Raw genomic sequence first — 6820 nt, forward strand, 5'->3', positions numbered from 1 at the left:
TTCCTCTCAACTTAAATGTGAAAACACTTATAAACTTCCTTGGGAAATACTTAGTTCCCTAATTACTTTTGAGAAATGAACTCAACTCTTGACTCTTGACTTAACTCGAAACTCGATACTCTTTACTCGACTTGAAACTTGAGACTCTTTGCTTGACTTGAAACTATATACTTATCTTGAAACTCTATACTTATCTTGGAACTCCATACTTAACTTGGAACTTGAGCCTTAGAATGAAGTTAAAACGTTCAATGAAGACTCTTGAAAACTTTGAAGACTTACTTGGACTTACTTAACTTCTAAGCTTGACTTCTAATTTCACTTGGCTTCTAACTTCACTTGACTTGGGAAACTAACTTCACTTAACTTGGAAACTAACTTCACTTGACTTGGAAACTAACTTTCCTTGAATTGGAATTATGAATTCAAGGTGTTTGATCACATGTTATGGAGGGATTCTTGATGTTTAGACGTACTTTGGAGTGTCGGAAACAACTATGAAACATAGGTCTAATACCTAGGAACATGCATGAGAAAGTGTTAAAGGAATGGGGGAACTTGGCGTCCTTGGCGCTCTGAGAGGCGCGGGGCGCCAGCCCTTGGAGCTCAGAAGGACTGCTGTGGCGTTCTGAGAGACGTGCCACGCCAGGGGTAAAACATCAGAACCCCTGTTGGGGTGCGCTGGCTGGCGCGAAGCCCCAGCCTTTTCCCCCCAAAAATCCGACTCTTCTCCTTCATTTTTCCAACTCTAAGCCTCCTTAAGTTCAATGGATCCAGCCCCAAACACTTAGAATCATAAACCCCTCAACATACAATATATTTCAACTCACAACACAACCGGAAACATGCCCAAAATCAACAAGAACTTCAACACAATCACAACCAACAACTTCAACAAACCTAATCAATCTTTTCTCAATAATAAAAATGAGTTTGGTGTGTGAGGGAAAGGATCAACCCACACTAAGAACTAACATACCTTAATAGGGATCACCCCCGACGATTTCCACAATGATCTCCTTGCTTGATCTTCCCTTTCTCCTCTTCTTCTTCTCTTCTTTCTTTCTTCTTCTCTTCTTCACTCAAGAACCCTAACTCTTACTCTTTTAAAATGGGACAAAAATGATCCACAAATCAGCCTAACACAATAATATAACCAAAGGAATTGGTTAGTGAAAAGACCAAAATGCCCTTACAATTTTCCGGACGGATTTCCCTGCCAACTGCCCAACTTCCAAAGGGGATAACTCACTCATACAAACTCGGAATCGAGCAAACTCGGTGGCGTTGGAAAGATCATTACACAAGATTTGCAATCATAACTGGAACTGCTCCTAACTCATCTTGATATAGGAGTTATAACTGCTCAAAGTTGGCCAAAAACTCACCTTTTCCCACACTTAACCAAAATTCCAGATTTTTTTAAAATTCTTTCCAAAAATGAAAATTTCCAATTCTAAGCCTCTTCAATTATTTCACATTGCCGGATGTTACAAGTCATACCCCATTTGAATCTGGACAAGAGCACTCTGCCAGGTGGTGGTCCCTGCATTTGTGAGGATCATCAAAACACCTAGAATATAATATTTTCCCCCTTTTTGATGATGACACACAAATATTCCTCATACTAAGTTTATTCATTCATTTCATTGTCAGCAGTCCCAATAACAAGGATATGGTTCCTGACATGTGAAGTCGAGAGCTTAGAATACCCCCATCAGTACCATGTGTTGAATTTTCCTATACGACTTGAAATACTAAAGCTTCATTTATCAAAAGCCTTTAAAACCACTCCCTTTTGCATCTCTGCACCAAATCTCAAATACCTGAAATTCTCTGGCTTTTACCTGAATTCTCAATACTTATCAGAAACTGCTGATCATCTCAAGCATCTTGAGGTACTCAAACTGTACCACGTTGAATTTGGTGATCATGGGGAATGGAAAGTGAGCAGTGGCAAGTTCCTTAAACTCAAAATCTTGAAACTAGAATATGTGTCCTTGATGAAATGGGTTGTAGCTGATGATGCCTTTCCTAACCTTGAACAATTGGTTTTGCTTGGATGTGAAGATCTTATAGAGATCCCTTCTTGTTTCATGAACATCCTTTCTCTCAAGTGCATTGAGGTAGACATCTGCAACAAGTCTGTTGTAAGTCAGCCAAGGATATACAAGAAACACAAGTCGAATATAATCAAAATACTAATTTCAAGCTCGTCATCATCAAGGTACACTACTGGAGAAAAGGCTTTATTCTGCATGATTTTGATGAATCAGAAATAACGGCTTTAAACTTTATGAACTGTTTTCACTGTTATCTTTAACCCTCGTGGCGTCATTTGGGTTTTCTTGCAGAAAATGGTGTTGAAATTCAATACATCTCCTGATGAAGAGATAGTTAAAAGATTATCCTCTCTTCCAGGTACAGATTATATTTTCTTTCTTCCTTTTTTTAGTACATCATAAAATTGATTCATCTTTTTTGTCATTTTGATATGAAAGGGATAAAATCAATTTCAATTAATAGGAGAGAAAAGAAACTTACTGTGGGTGGAGATGTGGATGCTGATGAAGTTTGATTGGTTGTGGGCAAACTAAGCAAGCGTGACATGCTGTAATGAAATGCTGAGCTCTGGTGAACTCAGCCATGATGGATTTCCAGAAAATGACAAGGTTGTAGTCCCAACTTATCAACACAAATGTGTGCTATAGTCCTTTTGCTTACTGAAGTACTGTAATACCAATTCATGATACACACACAAACATTAACTGTAGGATCAGCAAAAGATGGCACTGAGAAAATAAATGTAGAGTCAAGTTGGGTTATGACCAAAGTAAAGTCTGGATGAGTCAATAATCTGCTGATTTATAATTAGTTCAACCCATTGTAATTTGTTCAAATTCAACTCAAAATGCCCATTTATCACCTCTAACTGATGACTACATCTGCAAAGTTAATGGTTTTGTTGATAAATTTCAAAGCAAGGTTGAGGAACTAGTTACTTAAGCTAGGACCTAAGGTTTTTATCCATTTTCAACTGTGATTTTTGTTGAATGGTAAATGGATACTTTTAAGGCAGTTCTCACACAAAGTAAATATCTATATAAAAAGAAAAAAACAGTTTTAATTATTTATTGGCCGTAAACTAAAATCTGTATTATTTGTTATGTCTGCTTTACTTCTGTATTTTGAACTGCTTTGATATGCGTTACTTGAGCCGAGGATCTTTTGGAAACAGTGCATCTACCTCTATGTAAGGGTAATAAGATTTGCACACACTCTACCTACCGCAGACCCGTATCTGTGAGATCACATTGGGTATGGTGTTGGTTGTGATCTTAAACTAAAATGTGTATTCCTGGAGCTAAAAATTTGACATCAAAAAGAGAAAGATCATAACTTTGTGGGATCGTTTGTTTATGTAAGTTTTGTAGCTCTAAATATTCTGGAGTCTGGACAACTATAACTATATTTTTTGAGCTATTAACTCATTGAGTTATTCTTTAACAGGGTATGCAGAGTTTGTAGCTGGAGCAATTTGGAACATCACATGTAATTTCTTTATGAGTTGTTTCTTTTAATAAAACTCTGTAAACTTCCCTGCAGCTGGTGCATTCATCGTGATTTGTAAATTAAATACATTTCAAAACATTCACTCAGTCCTTAATGTTTGTGGCTCCTGAATTGAATGGTTTCACCCTTTTGTATTTTCTTATGAATATACAACAATATAGTTAGTGTAATCGCAAAGGCCACAGGTGGGTTTGGAATGGTGGTGCTCTCAAATTTCTGCTGAATGACTCTCAAATTGTGAGTCTTTTCATTAAATAGAGAGTACAAAGATTACATATCCATAAAGAATCCATCATTCCAATCCCTTAAAACCTCAGTTATTCTAATCTCTCTAAATCTGCTATGATATCCCTCTGAATCAGCTATTCGATCACAATATTTATTTTCTTTGATTTTACAACAAATCTATATAATTATACTACTGTACAGCAGTATATATTACATTAATATATACAATCATTCACTATTAATTCATGATTTGTGAAGATAAAGATGTGGTTTCTTATAGAACTCAGCAGCCCAGATAGAGAAGCAAGAGGCCTACTCAAAGGTGTACATTTTACATCCTGACGGACGAGTTTGCTGATCCAAATACATCACCCTTTCCTTTTTCACCGCCCAACAGAAATCGGAAAGACTAAACTGGAAGTCAGAGCTAAATACCCTTTTCTCAAAATACCAACTTTGTTTTATAACACAAAAGTCATTCATCTTTGTTGGTTCTATGCAATTTTGTTGATTGACAAGTGGCAGGTTCATAGATACACTGTCTCAAAGAGCTGAATCTGTAGCAAGATCACCAATGAATAAAGACAAGTGTGCAATAATCAAGCAACAAATGATAGTTACTTCATAGGCGAGGAGTTTGATTTGAAGAAGGAGTTGACTTGAAGTAGAACTCTAAATAGAGAGAGTTTTGATTTTATGAGGAGTTTAAATTGAAGAATAACTCTTTGAACAGTTGTATGATTATATGTATTTTTAGTTTAGGATTATAAGATTCAAAAATCTTCTCTTTTACTTTCTAAAATTTCATATCAAATTAAAACAAAAACAAAAAAAAAAAAACCGAAATGGAGGGAGTACTTAGAAATCAGAGTACAATGGTATTCCTAAACCACTAGAAATTAGAGCAAACGATTATACTTACACTATTAATAAATTGCAACTATTCATTTAAGCGACAATTGTTAAACCTAGATGCCATAAAGCTCAGAAATAAATCATTTCGTTTGTATTATGGATTTGAGTAATAGGCCTAAATGAGTTTGAGCTTGTATCTGTTTTTTCTCATTTATCAATAAGAAGTTCCCGAAATTTTAGTTTTTTTTTAAAATGTCAAAAACATATCTAAATTATCTTATTTTATATTTAAATTGTTGAAAGGGTGAGTTTTCTACCTGAATTATCATCCCATGATTAGCGAAACACACCTAGACATTGATTGGACCAAATGTTTGTCTAGAAATGCTTCTAGGGCCGTTTGTCCATATAATCTTTGACCATTTGACATATACAATGACTATATTAGTTAATACATTAATTTTTAAATATATTTTTAATTAATTTCTTTAAAATCTTAAACTCTCTCCTTCCAAGATGAACATATTGAGGCCACAGCAGAGACGAGACTACAACTAAAGAAGGTATAGAAGAAAATGATGGATGTCACGGTTGAAATAAATTAATGGCATAATACATATATTGGACCCTAAACTTGGTTTCAAATTTTAACTTTGACCTCCAACTTTCATAGTGCACAAACAGGCACTTTAACTATCCAACTTTTTAATAAATAAACACGCGATTTTTGGAGGCAAAGAGCGTGAAATGCAAAACGCTCCCACGTGTATTAGTGAGCCACTCAGTGGCTGCCAACTAATTAAATACTTTACACATCCATTTTAGAACTAAAAAAAAAATTAAAATTACTTTTAATTAATATACAAGGGTTATAGCTCTTTTTCCACAATGACAAAAAAAATTAGAAGCCATTTGCACTAAATATGAGCACAAATCGTTTTAAAAGAGAGGCAAAAAATTTTGATTTGAAAGAGGAGGAAAGAGAAATGAGATTTTGATTTGGAAATATAAAGATATTATATAAAAGGGATTGATCAAGGGTAGATTTGTCATTTCAGCATTTTTTTTTTACTGTTGTGGGCCTCAAAAATTACTCCTAACTCGCGTAAAATACATGCACATCACGCGTTTTGCCAGGTAGGACACACGTGTTTATTTATTAAAAGATTGGATAGTTAAAGTGCCTGTTTGTGCACTATGAAAGTTGGAGGTCAAAGTTGAAATTTGAAGCCAAGTTTAGGGTCCAATATATGTATTATGCCTAAATTAATTTATATGGTGATAGTTTTAACATATAACATAATATTAATTTATTTAGATTTGCCATAGTGAAATTAGTTTTCCATGTGGAGTGTCATGTGACAAAATTTCAAAACAAAAGAGAGAGGACAATACACACAACATCATAAATTAGTCGAGAGGTGTTTCACTAACTATTGAGTGATAGTTCAAAGAGGAAACTCACATTCTCAATAATTCAGATATGAAACTCAAAAAATTGAATAGTTTAGGTGTATTTTTTATCCTTTAACGCTTTCGTTAATAAAGGGGAAAATAAGCCCTATTATTGTTCGTCAAGAATAGACAAATGCAATTTTTGGTTTCCCGCCATTCCAAGACCAATTTTTGGTTGCCGGCAATTTCTGCATCTCACTTGTCAAATGTAATTAATTGCAATTCAATATTTAGTTGTAAACCAACACTAAATGTTGCAAAAATCAACTTTAACTGAGCTATAATATCAGTAACAAACTGACTAAATACATATTAAATATCCATCAAACAATCTAAAAAGTCTACCAAACTTCATTCATTTACAAAACATTCAATTACCAAATAGTATTAAAATTATCAAGTCAATAATATTCCTAATTAAGGTATCTAGGCAACAGTTAAATAAACCGATGGACAATATCGGGTTTTTTTTAATTTTTTTTTTTTAAAAAAAACTGACTTTGTTCGTCGCTTTCTAATTTTTATATTTTCTCCCAAAAAAAATCGTTTGCAAAATTTATGGACCATCTCAAAAAATTTATCTCATGCAAAAAATTGAGAGATATCCCTCAGTTTATTATAAAAAGGGAAAATGCATAAGTACCCCCCCAGCCTATGCCCGAAATCCCAGAGACACACCTAATCTTTACTAAGGTCCTATTACCCCCCC

The 6820-nt window shown here is 34.4% G+C and overlaps 1 long non-coding RNA gene across 2 annotated transcripts; it reads left to right on the forward strand.

Moving 5' to 3' along the window:
* The first annotated feature begins 1688 nt into the window (after positions 1–1688).
* On the forward strand, positions 1689–3719 carry LOC102605186 (uncharacterized). Of its 2 annotated transcripts, XR_001472500.1 has the most exons (4): positions 1689–2227; positions 2355–2421; positions 2502–2672; positions 3511–3719. It is a non-coding gene; the product is annotated as an uncharacterized lncRNA (long non-coding RNA). The 2 variants fall into 2 exon arrangements; XR_001472499.1 differs by lacking the exon at positions 3511–3719 and having other exon boundaries at positions 2502–3505.
* The last annotated feature ends 3101 nt before the right edge of the window (positions 3720–6820 follow it).

This window comes from Solanum tuberosum, unplaced genomic scaffold (genome assembly GCF_000226075.1).
Source record: "Solanum tuberosum cultivar DM 1-3 516 R44 unplaced genomic scaffold, SolTub_3.0 scf00834, whole genome shotgun sequence".
NCBI lineage: Eukaryota > Viridiplantae > Streptophyta > Magnoliopsida > Solanales > Solanaceae > Solanum > Solanum tuberosum.